At 47.2% G+C, this 17,479-nt stretch overlaps 1 pseudogene; it reads right to left on the reverse strand.

The window, feature by feature from the left end:
• LOC135889359 (zinc finger protein 850-like) overlaps nt 1-17,479 on the reverse strand; it is a 452,984-nt pseudogene that overhangs the window by 361,138 nt on the left and 74,367 nt on the right.

Raw genomic sequence — 17,479 nt, forward strand, 5'->3', positions numbered from 1 at the left:
GCGCTGAGACCACTGCATGCGTCACCGAGCAATCAGGGAGGAGACTTTTAAAATTTCCAAGGAATTTAAGGGGTAGGGTTCACAGTTGGTCACCTGAGAGCAGTGCACTAGAATTCAAACCGATGACCAGAGAGGTGAGAACAGGGATTGTGGGACACATCTGTGTCAAAGGACGTCCAATCACAGGCCAAGCGCAGCGCCGTAAGCGACCAGGCTGTCTACACTGGCAGCGAGGCACTGTAGCCCCAGCGCAGAAAGCTGCATGTCAACTGCGCAGTTTGTGCACATGAAGTGGCTTGGCAGTGTGTACATCTCGGAAGTTACAGGGCAGAAAGCTGCTTTACCGTGCAGAAACTTGGCAGTCTAGACAAGGCCGTAGATGGCTTACATAAGAATGCAAGACTGGTCATACTGGGTCAGACCAATGGTCCTTCGAGCCCAGTGTGCTGCCTGAGAGTGACCAGTGCCAGATGCGTCAGAGGGAATGAGCAGAACAGGCTTGTTGACCTGCAAGGTGAGAGTCTTTCACCTTATCTTTAACTTCATTGTTGTCAATTCCTACTGATGCTATCTTACCAGTCCTCCCCTGAGGTTACTGGGCAAATCAGGTGTGAACCACTCCTTTGACACAGATGTGTCCCAATCCAGCTGAATTGAGGCAGACTTTGGGCCAATGTCAATTTGGAAAATACCCGCTTAACCCAACAGGTTTCTCAAAGTATCTGTTGCTGTGAACCGCATGTAGTGTGGATGTGTGAACCCCAAGATATCAAACATGAAAGAAACACAAGGCCAATTCTGAGGTGGTTCCCAGAGCCAGGCCTCAGGGTTAAACAGCTGTGCTCAAAAGAAAGAGGGGCCTTAGCACCTATAAAAATAACTGGTTGCAAAACCAAAAAAAAAAAAAAAAAAAAAAAAAAAATTAAATAAAAAAACCCAAACCAAACCAAAAAAACAAACCAGAAAAGCTACCATCACAAATCCATCACCATTGTAGATTTTGACATCTCCTGCCTGATGTGACATCTTTGCTTTGCAAACAAGAGATCTGGGGAACTCTGTGGCTGTTACCCTCTAACTGGGTAAAAGATTACACATCTTGTCTCAAGTAATTTTCCTCTTAACAGAAGATTTATTTTAAAATTTATCAAAATAAATTCCATTTGAAATAGAAATAATTACAGTCTATACTGGGTCTCTATTCTCATACATGCTATTTTTCTCACATATTCCCCCACTCTAATTCCTTTGGAGTGAAGTTTTAATTTCAGCATTAGCCACCATTTCCTATATAGTAGGACGGGGCAGGGAGAGAACTAGAAGAAAACATGAATTATATTGCAACACTGAAAGTTATTACATAATCAGCCTCTTACGTTACACTAATTAACTTAAAGTTTAATTTTATTGTCACTGGTAACAACTTATTCAAAGATTACAAAATATAAACCAATAGGACAGTTTTCTCTTAATTCCCATTTCCATCCAGTCACCTTTGTGTGAAGTCACATTCTACAATAACCTAGGAGCCTTCCATTTCTGTGAGTTCATTTCTCCCTTGGTCTTCTTCCACCCACACTCATGGGAGGAGTCTTACACTACGTGGGAAGGCTGCATCATGAGAAAAACTACCTGTGCTCTATTTTCACACTTTCTAATCTTTCAGGGTAGCAGGAGGTGGAGAAGTGATACAAATGCATAAGACTTAATAGCAAAACTAAGAGACCAAACCACAGACTCTGGACTCAGCATTCATGTATCCTGCAGTCTGAACTTGGAATCTGATACATTCCCTCATTGGCTACCACCATTTGCCCAGCATGGAAGTGCTTCTTCTCCATCAAGGCAGCCAGATTGGGACCCAGAGGCATGGAATGGCTCTGATGGAATCAGCTGTTTCTGTGCTTCATGAAACTTTGGATCCAAATGGTAAAAGACAGTTGTTCCCAATTTAATCACGGCATCCTTTAGGAGTGTGACCAATGCCACTTAACTAGGGAGCAGCATTCTAAAAATAGTTTACCTGGGCCACAGGTCACCATAGCTTCCATCTCTGGGGTGAAAATCAACCACTAGTACCTGCAATTTCTACCTGAGTTCTTGTCCAATCTTTGACCTTACTTGGAGTAATTTTATACTTTTCTGGCGTAGAATTCTTCACCAACCACACAACAGATCAGTAGCGATAGTGAAGTATAACTCCCCCAAATATGCCTTTTTATTTCTTTAATCTGGTGGCACAGATTTAAATTAGGGACTAAATTCAGGTACAGCTTAGAATCCCCATAAGACACCAAATTTCAGGTAGCTATTAAAAATAGGTATCTTTCTGCAGCTATATCACATTCAACAGGGATTTCATTTTCTACACATTTGTAGAATCTCCCAGGGGTGAGCTGAACAGGAATGTCACTTCCATTTTCCCCATCTCTACCTAGATAGGGATTGCATTTCCCAAATAATAGGCAACATGCACCTGATTAGGAAGGAGATACCTTCAGGAGCAATCTCCTGCAGGGCCTGGGCCACAACTGCTTTGGGAGGCAAATGCATGGGTATTTTGTTTAATTACAAGTCATTTACTAGGGAATACTCTTCCCAGCCCTTTAGAAAAAATATTCACCTAAGCAAATGAACAACAGGGGGATTGGGATGGTGATGGGGAATAAGGGAATCCCTCTGACTTACACTATCTTCTTCTGTTGTTAAAGAGGGGAAATGACATTTTCCCTATCCCTGCCCTGTTCCTGCTCTTTTTTATAGTTCAATATATTTTAAGTGAGGAAAATGCTAGTAAAAATATCTGCTCTCCAGTACAACCTAAAGCAACATCAGAGCAACTGGGAATGAAACAATTTGTTCCCAAAGGGGGAACTTGATGACTAACAATTGCTTTGAAATGGGGGAACAGTATAACGGTGATGCTCAGGGTTTGTTTAGACTAGGAAAAGTGATTGAGTTTAGGTTAGGTCAAGGGGAAAGCTAATGCCAACCACTGCACCTGGGCTGCATCTGCACTACAACTATAATTGTCTATTTACACCAAGATCACTAACTTGAGCAGCCAACACCATGTACAGTCCTAGTGGATGTAAGGCACAGGTAGTTTTAGCCTCAGTGTAGGTTGTTGGGAATCAAACCTTTCTCCCACACCTGGAGCCGATGAACATTCCTGGCTGAGGGACACACACTCCTACGATTCAAAAGGAAAGGAGTTAATAGAAAAGATCACAGGACTGACCACAAAGAAGGGTGATCTGCAAAAGGCAGAAGCAGGCAACTAATCTGTGGAACTGAGAGACCACGGTGAAAATGGTGCAAAGATCACTATGTGGGAATTAGCAAATGTGATTTAAAAAAAAATAGTTGCAAGCCCTAGTCAAGGCATTAATTACAGTTCTCTCTCATGTGAATTTTCTGATGTCTAATAAGGCTTGCGCTCTGATTGAAGGTTTTCCCACACTCAGAGCCAGGGCCGCCGAGGGGGGGCGAAGCCGATACAAATTACTGGGTCCCAGCGGTCCGGAAGCAGGCCCACAGCCTGACTATGTTGCATATATTTTTGTCTTTCTCAGTAGTATCATTATTTGTCGATTGTTTTCCGAGTATTTCCGACTCTATACGAACATTCACTTCTGCACTTTGACAGTATGACTGTGCAGTCTTATGATGGGGGGGCCCGAAAAAATTTTTTCACCGGGGCCCGAACCCTCTCTCGGCGGTCCTGCTCAGAGCATGTGTAGGGTCGCTCTCCTGTGTGGATTCGCTGATGTGAGATGAGGGCTGAACTATCAATGAACCATTTCCCACACTCAGTGCATCCATAAGGTTTCTCACCTGTATGGATTCTCCTATGTGTGATAAGGTGTGATCTCTGATTGAAGCTTTTCCCACACTCAGAACATGTGTAGGGCGTCTCTCCTGTGTGGATTCGCTGATGTGAGATGAGGGCTGAACTATCAATGAACCATTTCCCACACTCAGTGCATCCATAAGGTTTCTCACCTGTATGGATTCTCCTATGTGTGATAAGGTGTGATCTCTGATTGAAGCTTTTCCCACACTCAGAACATGTGTAGGGTCTCTCTCCTGTGTGGATTCTCTGATGCGTGATAAGGGTTGAGCTCTGACTGAAGTGTTTCCCACACTCAGAGCATGTGTAGGGCGTCTCTCCTGTGTGGATTCGCTGATGTGAGATGAGGGCTGAAATATCGCTGAAGCATTTCCCACACTCAGAGCATCCATAAGGTTTCTCACCTGTGTGGGTTCTCCTATGTCTGATAAGGTGTGATCTCTGATTGAAGCTTTTCCCACATTCAGAGCATGTGTAGGGTGTCTCTCCTGTGTGGATTCGCTGATGTGAGATGAGGGCTGAAATATCGCTGAAGCATTTCCCACACTCAGAGCATCCATAAGGTTTCTCACCTGTGTGGGTTCTCCTATGTCTGATAAGGTGTGATCTCTGATTGAAGCTTTTCCCACACTCAGAACATGTGTAGGGTCTCTCTCCTGTGTGGATTCTCTGATGCGTGATAAGGGTTGAGCTCTGACTGAAGCGTTTCCCACACTCAGAGCATGTGTAGGGCGTCTCTCCTGTGTGGATTCGCTGATGTGAGATGAGGGCTGAACTATCAATGAACCATTTCGCACACTCAGTGCATCCATAAGGTTTCTCACCTGTGTGGATTCTCCTATGTCTGATAAGGTGTGAGCTCCGATTGAAGCTTTTCCCACACTCATGGCATGTGTAGCATGTCTCTTCCAAGTTGATTCTCTCACGTGTAATAAGGTCTGAGTGGCTACGGTCTGAGTGGCTACTGAAGTTCTCGTCTGTCCTGTGCAGAGTCTCACAGGCTTTTGCTTTTTCTGGGAGTGCACAACTCCTGCAATCATTCCCTTTGGTTCTTCCTGATAACGTCCCATGTGGTTCTACTTGCTCAGCATCTTCCTGTTGGGGTTTCTCCTCCTCATTCTTACTCACCTTCCCATCACCTGATGGGAGACAGAGAGAATCCAGACACAGGTCAGTCCCTGCACCTGAGAGAAAGGAAATCTCAGAGAGAGGAATGGAAAAAGGGATGAACAAACCAAAATAAGTGCAGGAGAGATCAATCCTATCAGGAGCTGATTTTCCCCAAACCCTTCCCCAGAGGAGAGAGAAAGGGATCACTTTTGATCCACATCTCACCAGAACACTCAGGGGAAAGCGAGATTGGGGAGGGACCTGCTGCTAGTTGTCAGTCAGAATAGGTGGGAAACCATGAGTGACATCTGCCATAATGATTCCACATCTGCAGGGAACAATCCTGAACTTGGAGATCTCATAAGGTCTTTGTAGGGCATCCTAAATGTTTCCTGCATTCACTGACAATTTTTGAGTTGGTTTAACCAATTCCTCACCTGCGCAGGCAGCTCTTGGGAGCACTTTTTTCTCAGATCCCTTGAGATCTGGGACCCACGGCTCTTCCCCATGTTCCAGCTGCGAGATCACATCAGGTTTGGAAATTGGAAACCCTACTCCAGGCAATGAAAACAAGGGAGGTCAGTGCAATTTGTGGGATACTTGTCACAAAGAATATTCCATGGTTTTACCCCCAGCTCATTTTTAAGCAGTAACATCCCAAGACCAGCTTCCTTGGCTCAAAGTGGCAGGATAGTTATTATTATAAATCATGTTAATTACCTTAGTGCCTAAGGACCTACTAACTGTGGGTCCCCATTGTGCTAGGCAAAGTACAAATGAGAATAGAAGATGGCCCATGCCCTGAAGAATTTATAATCTAAATAGACAAGACAGACACAGAATGGGGGAAGGGGTAGAAAGCACTGTTAGAATAGAGATATTCAGGCCTGCCTGTAAAGCCTATACTTTAAGAACTTAGGTGTATTTTTATCACTTAGCTAGCTACAGGGGTATAAAAACAAAGAATCAAAATCACAGTCCACCTGTGTATGGGCCTTCTCTCACCAGGATAGTCTGAGGCCTTGTTCTCAGGCTAAGGCCTTTGGCTAAACAGCAGGGGCAGCCATAAGCTGGAAAGCTTAGGGTCACATCCTCACATCCCAAACCAGTCACACTGAAATAAGGTGCTATTGGGCTGTTAGGAAGACAATCCTGTCCCGATAGCGCCCATCACCACCAGATAAAGAAACAGAGCTTAAGATAGTTAAAGAAAACTTAGTTTGATAGCATCCTGTCTGGCAAGAAATCACTTATCAATGGTTGTGGTTGTGAAACCCTCATTTCTGTATTGTTCTATCTTTATGGCCCCTACTTTTCTATTGTTAATGAGTCTGATTCTCTAATTGTTTCTGTCTGCTGTATAATTAATTTTGCTAAGTGTAAGTTAATTAGGGTAGTGGGATATAATTGGTTAGAGAATTATGTTATGATATATTAGGATTGTCTAGTTACATTTCAATAAAATGTTTGGTTAAGGAATAGCTGAGAATATTACTCTATAAACTGGGGTCAAACAGGAGGCGGAAGGGAAATTGGAATCATGTTTGTTAAGGGGGGAACAGGAATGGGGAACAGGGACACAGGCAAGGCTCTGCGGCTTCAGAGCCGGGAAGGGGGACACGGGGTAAACACACTGTGGCGTCAGAGCTGGGAAGGGAACACTGGGGAACAGACTCTATTGGCATATATAGATAAGCCCGACTGGTGTGAAGTGCTTTGGAATATACTTGCTTGGAAACTAACCCCAATAAACATCGCATTGTCTGCGCTTCAGACTTCTGGTCTTTTGCTGCGTGCTGTCTGCGTGACAAGAACTAGGGAAATGGGAGGGTGAAGGGAAAGCCGTATAACAAAACTGACATGACCTGATAACCAAGAGGTAAACCTTTAAGGAAGGTTTTAGTACACTTTGGAATGGATCAGGGATTCCCACGAGGACTGATGAGGGGGCGATGGTCAATAGGCATTTAAGCATTTAGATCCTTTTCTTGTTTTATATCTTTTCCCCATAAGGCTTAACCTCTGGCACACTGTCATGGATCCCTAGGATCTGTGCAATGCCAAGGCTTTTAAACCGTCCTTGGGAGGTGCCCGTTGAGTGCACTACACCCGCAAGGGGTCCCACTCTTCCACAAGGATAGGCCATGTAGCTTCAACATCTGAGACTGAGCCTCTGGCTTCAACACTCCTATTTCAACCTGTGAGCTCTGCCAGCAGGTCCAGCTGAACGACACTCCTGTTCAGAGACTGTTCCTCATTCAATGCACAGAGCAAGTTTGTGCTGTGACACTGGGCAGACTTTTAAATCATAGCAGGGTTTATTAGTCAACTAAAACACAGCATTCGAAAGTCCTTAGATTAGGACAGAGAAGCTAAGAAGACAATATAGTCCATACTGGCCAATGCCCTTGAGCCATAATGCTGTAGAAAACGTTTTCGTTTCCTTTCACTGTGCCTGTCCACTTGTCTTCGCTCCGGTAGAGTTCCCTGCATCTGGGAGCCCAGTACTTCCTGCTCCCAAAAACATAACAAGTCCATGTATGCTTCACTCAGCCAAGCTGATATCCTCCCATGGACACATGACAATTATTCCCTTGTCTCTGTCGGGTATTCCATTGAGGTAGGTTGGCCCCAGCCAGTCCTTAATGACCCATTCATATCACCCCATGACAGCTACATGAAAAAACACCTCATGTTTCCTGCTCTTTATAATCATAGCAATACCAACCACAGAGGGAAACTGAGGTGTGTATTGGCATCATACAAGTATCACCAAAATCCCCACCTCTATCTCACACACACTGCTCACAGTCCTTGGAGAGAAAGCAAAGCACAGGAAGTGGACATTAGTCCCGTGAACATGGTGGAGGACAAGCTGTAATCCTCAAACCCTGGTCAAAAAGGAGAGGCATGTGGGTCCCTACCCATAGAGAGGGGCTGGCTAGAGACCGGATACCTGACAGGGTATTCCTTGAGCAGACCATGGAGACAGGACAAAGGCTTAGCTACCCCAGAACTGTGACATCACAAAAGCACATTTGGGGAATTAGGAAATCTAGTGACTCAGGTGTAATGGGTGGGAGAATTAAACTCCCCCAGCATGTGGAGAAGGTGGGGGAATTAAACTTCAAGAACAACAGCCTGTAATTCTTCCAGAAAAGGAGAATGTAAGAAACAAGAACTGGGCCATGCAACCTCAGGAGGGACAGGCTCAAAGATCCAAGGAGCCTGGAGGGAAGACAGCTTGTGGCTGCTGCAGATGGGTAGAGGGGGGACAAGACTCTCTCCAAACTCTCACTCCTGCTGACCCCAACCTGATTTTATGATCTATGACCTAGTCCACAGGTGGGCAAACTTTTTGGTCCGAGGGCCACATCTGAGTATGGAAATTGTATGGCGGGCCATGAATGCTCATGAAATTGGGGGTTGGGGTGTGGGAGGGGGTGAGGGCTCTGCCTGGTGGTGTAGGCTCTGGGGTGGAGCCAGAAATGAGGAGTTCAGGGTGTGCAAGACAGCTCCGGGCTGGGATAGGGGGTTGGGGTGCGGGCTGTGGGGTGGGGCTAGGGATGTGGGGTTGGGGGTGCAGGAGGGTGCTCCAGGCTAGGATGAAAGGGTTCAGAGGTTGGGAGGGGGATCAGGGCTGGGGCAGGGTGTTGGTGCACGGGAGGGGGTCAGGATCCAGTTGCTGCTTACCTCAAACAGCTCCTGGAAGCAGCGGCATGTCCCCCCTCCAGCTCCTATATGGAGGCACGGCCAGGCAGCTCCCATTGGCCACAGTTCCCAGCCAATGGGCGCTGTGAAGGTGGTGCTTGGGGTGGGGGCGGTGTGTGGAGCCCTCTGGCTGCTCCAATGTGTAGCAGCTGGAGGGGCGACATGCCGCTGCTTCCAGGAGCCGTGCAGAGCCACAGCATGTGCGGAGTGGGGCAAGCCCCTGACCCTGCTCCCCAGCGGGAGCTCGAGGGCCGGATTAAAATGTCTGAAGGGCCGGATGTGGCTCCCAGGCTGTAGTTTGCCCACCCCCACCTAGTCTCAAGTCTGGTGGGCAATTTTATACACGCTAGAGGTAAAATGTCATTATCAGAGTATTGCTTATTAGCTTGGAACATGCATGGAGGGGCAAGGAAGTGAACATAAAAAAATGGGTTATTCAGCTTCCTACAGTTAAGGGCCTTATATTAGGTGGAGGCTTTGTGGGAGTAGTTATGCTAAAGTCTGGGATTTAACTGAATAGGCCTAAAGAGAGAATCCCAGGTCAGATATTTTGCACCCTCATTTTGAGAGACTAACGAGGAACCACAAACAGGTGCAATACGCCACAGGGTTCTAAAGGAAGGAAGTTTGGGGCAGGCTTTAGCAATTAGGTTGCTATGCAGTATCTCAGCAGTTGGGCCACATTCATATATTGGAATTATTAATAAATAAGTGATGTAAATAATCAGTATTAATGATTGATGCTTAATTATGGACTTCCCAAAGGCCACGTATGGGTTGGGGCACCTATTGACATTCTTGTAATCAGAGCAAAGGAGCAGATATGGTATATAGCCATACTATTACCATAAGGAAGTGGATAAAATACCTCTCCTAGCTTCCAATTCTCCCTTCACCCTTGGGCTCCTGAATGGCAACTTTATACGCTCTTCTATCAAAAGAGGAGCTCATCTGACTGTCACACAAGCCATGCATCAGCCATACACCTATTTACTCAATTTAGAATTCTACAGGTGCCATATTTTCCTCTTAAAAAGAGGAAAATGCATGAAAGCTATAGTTATTAATGTATCCAATAAGGATACATTAAATACAATTTTAAAATGACGGATGACACCAAAAAGGCAAATGTCCAAAAATTATTCTAGTGGGTGGGAGATAAGGCAAAAAAAGGGGGGCAAGGAAACTTGTCAACACTTGTATGACAAATAAAGAAAGGTATAAAGTTATTACTACTCAGGTTCTTTAGAGACCCCACAACTTCTAGTAACCAAGAGGACAGGACTCCTTACCGAGGAAGACCAAAGTCTCATAGTTCTCCTGCATGACATCCCTGTAGAGGGCTCTCTGAGTGGGGTCCAGCAGAGCCCCCTCTTCCCTGGTGAAATACACAGCCACCTCCTCGAAAGTCACCGGCCCCTGAAAGAGCAAAAGTCCAACTTCAGTACCTGCTGCCCCAGTCACAACCCCACCGTTCATGGGGGAAAGGAGCCAATCAAATGGAAGCTCTTGGTGGCTCACAATCAGGAGTCCCAACCCCACAATGCTCAGAGCATCCAGGAAATGCCAGTGTGAGGGGGGGGAAAAGAGAGCCCCTTGTCTCTCCAGCAGATCCATCACACCCCTACTAGCCACAGACTGATACAGGAGATGAAGGCCCTAGCAGGGTGCAGGCAGAGCTCACTAGTAGAAAGCCCAACACTGTTCTCATTGTGAAGTGCTGGACAGGGCCAGCCTTAGTGGTGGGCAGACTACATGATGGTCCAGGAGGGCCTTGCTGAGGGGGTTCCTCTAGCAGGGGTGTCCTGTCTCTCCTCTCCCCACTTCTCTTCAGCTGTCTGCCGCTGCAACTGTTCCTGCAGCCCTGCCCCCTCCCCCCACTTGGAGCTGCCTCTGGCCAAGCTGCTCTCAGGAGCCTTGTGTGTGTGTGCAGGGGGGTTGCTGATGTCGGGGTGGCCCCACCCTCCTGCCTCTGTGCCCAGTCTCTGCTGAGCTGAGGTGGGGGGACAAGATTCTGTGCTGCTGCCTCTGGGTCAGGAGTGGGAGCTGCTGGCCGCTGCTGCTGTCTGCACGAGTCTTCAGACTAGTGAGTGCTGCTCTGCTTAAAGTGAGAGCGTGCTGTGTCTCACACACACACACTCTTTCACACTCCCCCAACACACACACACACTTTCACACTCCCACAGCACACACACACGCACACTCACCCCACAATACACCAATTACTGTTATTACTTCTTTTTACTTCCTCTCAAAATGCACAAAGTAGAGATATTCTCTGTAATTGTATCCTTTCACAATCGTTCAGGATTACAGTGCTGTTATTTTAGCTTTTTAACTGGTCTGTTCATTTCACAATTTTATTTCTGACTTCTGCTTAAGTTCAGTTCTTTGAGTAATGAGTTCTAACCTGGCCTGGCTGGAGTAATTATCATTATTACTGTTGTTACTGTATTGTGCTTTGTCATTCATTATTTAAAATGGTACTATCCGATAACAGAATGTAAATTTTGCATGTACTTACCTTAGCAGTGCTCGTTTAAAAAAAATTAGCTAAACTCAAAACTTTAGACACTCTGCAGATGCAGATCACTTATCTTCAAATTGTATTTTTAGTTTGTGATGGAGTAGGGAGAGGGAGGATTGACCTGGGGATGTTGCGGGGGAGTTTTACTGGTACTGTCTGCATTGGTGATGGGATATCAGGGTATAACTTCACTTGAGGGACGATAGCTGAGCATGTAACCTGAGCCCAGGAGGGGGATGGGGCCAGGTGACACCTTCTGCCCGGGAAACTGGACAAAGGCTGGAGGAGGAGCCGGGGAGTGTGGCTGGAGGAGAGGGCTAGAGGGGGTTTTTCAGTTTGGAGCTGGCTGGGAAATGGAGGGAGGCCAGAACCCAGGTCTGGCTCCCCACCCCCCAAGATGGACCTGACCAAGGGGTCCTGTTGTCTGTACCTACAAGCTCTGTTTTGGACTGTGTTCCTGTCGTCTAATAAACCTCCTGTTTTACTGGCTGGCTGAGAGTCATGGTGAATTGCAGGAAGTGGGGAAGGTGCAGGGCCTTGTCTCCCCCAAACTTCATGATATACCTGTAAAGTAACTTAAAATTTCTATGAAAATAAATGCAGTTCCAAATATGATACTAATAGCAATGCTGGAGTCAAATTTTAGTGAGTCACATACATGATTGTGATCAGTAAACATAAATGCCAAAATAACTAGAAAAATTAATTCCCGTTCTTAATAAAAGAGAAAAAACCTTAATCATGTATATAAAATTAAGTAAATATGTCTTCAGTGGAGTGAAAAACAATTGACTAAAATAGAGGAGATAATGGCAGTAACACATAGTGTGTCTGTTAAGTAAAATCTGCTTACTTTCTCTATTTTTATTTATCTCTACTAAAGACAGGGTGCAAAGTATCAAACTTTTGTTTCTGATACCTGCATCAAAGCTCCAGAACTGATACCTCAAGGCTTGGGATAGGGAATATCTTGCTGTGTTATCTCCTGATTGTTCTAAATTTACTTTTAAATGTAATATGTGGCTGTAATTGGAGTCAGTATATATTTATCTTTCTTTTTATAACAATTAGATACAGTGCTCCTGTCAGCAAATTTCTAAGTTATTTTCTGCAAAAAACCCTACAGTTTTCAGGTGCCTCAGTTGCCCCTGGAATCACAGTTAAAGTTGTCCCCCTCCCCAAAATCTGAAATGGCCCGTGGGGAGCCAGGAGCAGCCACAGGGCTGCAGGATATCTGGGGCTCCAGAAGATGCAGCCCTCGTGTGAGAGCGCAAAGCCTGTCTTGAGCTGCAGGCAGAGTGCTGGGCACCACAAGCCACAGCAGCAGTGTAGAAGTAAGGGTGAGAATGGCAGCCAATGATTTTAGTTTCCTGTTCATTTATTGTGTGGTGTTATCAATAACTAACACATTATGTCATAAAGAATCATCGTATGCTAAATAGAGAATAGATTGATCAGTATGTAGAGAGAATAATCATGTATTAGGTATCTAAGTAAATAGGGTTGAAACGCAAGGCCTGTGGGCTGAGACCTGCAAGGTTTTAGCTTAGCTATTTTAGGCCTTGGAGCTAAGAAATGCTGACATAAGTAAATGACCAAGGAATAACCCGATGCCCTAAGATTATGGGAAAAGAGGTACCAAGTGGTAACAGGGTGAAAAATTAGCCGGAAGATTAATTTTAAATAAAAAAATTCATAGATACATAGATTCATAGATTCTAGGACTGGAAGGGACCTCGAGAGGTCATCGAGTCCAGTCCCCTGCCCGCATGGCAGGACCAAATACTGTCTAGACCATCCCTGATAGACATTTATCTAACCTACTCTTAAATATCTCCAGAGATGGAGATTCCACAACCTCCCTAGGCAATTTATTCCAGTGTTTAACCACCCTGACAGTTAGGAACTTTTTCCTAATGTCCAACCTAGACCTCCCTTGCTGCAGTTTAAGCCCATTGCTTCTTGCTCTATCCTCAGAGGCTAAGGTGAACAAGTTTTCTCCCTCCTCCTTATGACACCCTTTTAGATACCTGAAAACTGCTATCATGTCCCCTCTCAGTCTTCTCTTTTCCAAACTAAACAAACCCAATTCTTTCAGCCTTCCTTCATAGGTCATGTTCTCAAGACCTTTAATCATTCTTGTTGCTCTTCTCTGGACCCTCTCCAATTTCTCCACATCTTTCTTGAAATGCGGTGCCCAGAACTGGACACAATACTCCAGCTGAGGCCTAACCAGAGCAGAGTAGAACGGAAGAATGACTTCTCGTGTATGAATTCTGTAAAGGCACCTCTGTTTCCAAATGTGCCTTAACCACAGGATACAAGTGGTGTGTCAATGCTAATGAGGTATCATCAGAATGACATTATAAAAAGGGGGTACCCAGAGCAGGAAAATTGAGCTCCCTATGGGAAATTCCAGCAGGAACCATCCCTCTACTGATGATCAATCCATGAGAGACTCATCAGACCCTAATACTATTGTTCAGGATGTGAGTAGAACTATAGTTGTAACTTTTGCATAGGTCTTTATAGAATTTCTATATGCTTGGGTAGTCATAACCTTAATTGTAACTTTAATAAAACTCATAAAACAGACTAGACCTTGTACTTGTGAATGTCTGTGTGGTCACTACCCTTGGTCGTTATGTGTTCCTAGGGACTATACATTTGAAGCAAGTAGCAGAGGCGACTTTCACTCTGTTAAGCTTAAAACTGTAGCCACCAGAGCCGAACCCACGGGGTGTAATGCCACATTACAAAATGCACTTTAAATAAAATAAAAGGCTACACAATCCACCACATACCAGGCCACCCTTACTTCTGCGCTGCTGCTGGCGGTGGCATTGCCTTCAGAGCTGGGTGCTCTGCTAGCAGCTGCAGCTATGAGACCGCCCTGCCAGTGCTTAATTTGTGCCAGGGGCTGAGCTCTGGCCCTTCTTTCAATACAAATTAAGCACTAGAGGGAGGCATCAGGGTCTGAACATGATGGTGGGGAGCCTGTGAGGGCCAGAGATGATGGGGGGCACCAAAATACAAGTTCACCCAAGGCGCCATTTTCTCTAAGGCCAGCCCTGGAGCTGGATATAGAGGAGGGGCATATCCCCTAAGGCAGTGACTCTCAGTTAGGGGTCCCTGGACCTCTGGGGGGCTGCAAGCAGGTTTCAGGGTGTCCTCCAAGTAGGGCCAGTGTTAGACTCACTTGGGCCCAGGGCAGAAAGCCCAAACCTCACTGCCTGTGGCTGAAGCCTGGGGCCATGAGCCCTGCCACCAGTGGCTGAAGCCAAAGCTTGAACCATTAGCTTTGCGGGGGGCCCTGTCACATTGGGCCCCAGGCAATTGTCCTGGTTGCCACCCCCTAATGCCAACCTTGGCTTTTATATGCAGAAAACCATGCATATGGAGGCCGTTGAGTTTTTATAGCATGTTGAGGGGTCTTTGAAAGAAAAAGGTTAAGAACCCCTCCCTAAGCCTCACTGGTGGGTGCTCCCTCTATATCTCATAGCAGCCGCTGGTTAATCAGGTCAGGCTCCAGCACTGGGATTCTGGTCCATTTTCCTAGCCCCACCTAGGTGGGTTGTTTCCTGTTCCACAAATTAGAGCATTTCCACCTTCTAACCTCATGGGTCTCTTCCTAGAATGTAAGCCACATATTAAACAAGTCCCAACAGGTTTGCTACACCCTGGCCTCCTCCCATTCTCCACCCTGTGAATTTTTTGGCATACTCCAACCTCCAAACCAGACTGCCCAAACCTCCCACCTCCGGTGTATTTGCTGTCCATCTCCCTCCAGCAGGAACCCACCAGTAATCCCCCCCCCAATAATCCCTACCTGAACTGGCTCCACTGCAGCCATTTCCCTTTCCTGTCCCATGAGAGGATGGAATGAGGTGGAGCAAAACATGGACATCATCCTGCAGCCTGGCAGGGCGAGAAGGGCAACTAGGGAGGTTTCAGAACAGGCTTTAGTTAATTTCACATCACGATTCCCCCAGGATCTTTCCCTGCAAAGACACATTCGAGATTCTGCCATGCTGGGAAAATGCTTGATCTCTTTATTACAGGGTAGACCTGGCCCCTACTGCCAGCTAAGCCCAGAGAGAAATTTTTCAGCCTCCCCAGTAATAAAGTCTCTGAAGAAAATGCTTGAAAGGAGCAGAACCAAAGGGGCTGGGCAGGCTCCATAGGTGACACTGGCTCCTCCCTTTCCCTCCTGTTTGGCCATGCCCTGTTCCTGGCAAAGAACGGCCACCCCATCTCCACCCCAGGGGCAGCCATGTCTGTGGGCTCCCCCAGACAGCACCTACTAACTACCACCCACTTTGGGGGAAATGACACAGGACAGCAAATTCCCACCTAAACAAGGACAAATTGCTTCAGATCAAATGGGTTGGGTTAAGAATTACAGAGAAAATAGGGCAAAATAAGAGACTAGAGAGTCAATGATTTTAGGAAAAACGAGGGAATCTCCTTGGATTTTATAGCCATATGTGGCAAGGGGAGAGTAAAGGGGAAGAACTAGAGCGAATTGTTTCAGTATTTGAGAGGGAAGTGGCACAAACAGGGAAAGGATGCAAGTATCTCACCCCCCGACTCTCACACACTTCTCCCCCTGGACTTTCCTGGCTGCACAGAGCACGTTCAATCCCCCACCTGTCCCACTGCCCTTCCCCTCCCTGCAACTCCGGCTTCTCCCCTCCTTTCCCTCCCCGCCACCTCCAGCCACACAAAGGGGAGCCCCCGGGCCCCATTTTCTGTCCCCACCTGAATCTCAGCGGTGCCTGGGGCAGATCCTGGCTGCAGCGGAGACCAGCAGCTCCGCTACCGCTCAGGCAGCTCCAGCGCTGCCGGCAACACATGTACAACCAGGGAGCAGATTCCCAGGGGCTGCAACAGCTGCGGATCCGTGGGGCAGAGACTCACTTTCCTGCCCGTCTCCCGCACTTCCCCCGGGGGCTCTCACTCACCTGGAATCTCTGGCGCCGGAGCTGATGGGGACAGAGTCCGGGGCTCTAGGAGGCTGGTTCCCCGGGAGAACGTCCCAGCTCGCCCGGCGCGGCCGGGAAGGAGCTTTAATGTCGAGATCTCCCCAGCATAGACCCCGGGGAGCAGCAGCTGTTCGGCCCGGGCTCCTGGATCACACGAGGCAACAGCAGAGTCCGGTCTGTGCCAGAGCCCCGCCCCCAGGAGCTGCCTCGCCCCTGGTCTGTGCCAGAGCCCCGCCCCCAGGAGCTGCCCCGCACCCGGTCTCTGGGTTTTGTTCTCCCGGCTCTGCCTCCTTCTTCCCAGCACCCACCGCTCCCAGCTGCTCCCTTCCTGTGTCTTGCAAATACCACCCCGGGGCGGGATGCAGCGTTTGCTGGGGCTGTCTCTAGTGGCTGAAGTTGCCTGCATCTCTGCTCAGCTGGGCGGCAGGGAGAGGAAATGAGCCCAGGGTTTGCAAGCAAAATTAGGGGGCAGGGAAAGAAGGACTGTTTGGAAAGGTGTTTTTTTACGGGGGCGGGCGGGCGCGGGGGGGGGGGGGGGTTGTACCAGAGGGAGTTATAAGAAGTTGGTCAGCAAAGGCTCAGGGAAATTGAGGGGAACCCCCTGGGTGTCCCAGTGTTGGCCAGGGTTTGTACAGCACTAGCGCAATATGGGGTCCGATCTCAGTCATGGTCTGTGCAGAACCTGGGAGCCCCAATCTCTGTTTCCTGATCACAGGCACTGGAATGGAAAGAGGGAAAACCTCAGCACCTGAAGGGTTAATGCACCAGTGTGTGCAGTCCCTGCTGCTCTCATAAGGGGTTGGTTTACAAAGCTACAGTAATAACAGTCCTGTATGGTCTAGTGGTGAGGTTTCCTGGTTTTCACCCATGTGCTCTGGGTTCAATTCCTAGGCTGGGAATAGTGCAGAGCTTTTGCTCAGAAGGGAGGCAGGAAATGAAAGGAACGGGGAGGGATCCTGCCAGCAGGGGAGTTGGACAGTGTTAGGAGGGGATCCCAGAAGTGGGAGTGGGGGGCAGTGGTCTGGGGGGAGATGAGGGAAGGATCCCAGCAGTGTGGGAAGTGGGCAGTATGGAGAGCACGGGACTGGGAAGAGTGAATGTGTCCCTCTAAACCCACCAACTGCAGACTAGGCAGGCTTGGAAGAATTATGTTTGTTGGTAAATGTCAATTTCTGTGTAAACACAGAACCCGATGGCAAAAAATTTACATCAATAATAATCAAAATTGACAGATGAGCAAAGTAAGAAACATGTTGCTTGAGAACTTATCCTATTCTAATCCTATAGGGTTCC

This window comes from Emys orbicularis, chromosome 15, assembly GCF_028017835.1.
Source record: "Emys orbicularis isolate rEmyOrb1 chromosome 15, rEmyOrb1.hap1, whole genome shotgun sequence".
In the NCBI taxonomy this organism is placed as follows: Eukaryota; Metazoa; Chordata; order Testudines; family Emydidae; genus Emys; species Emys orbicularis.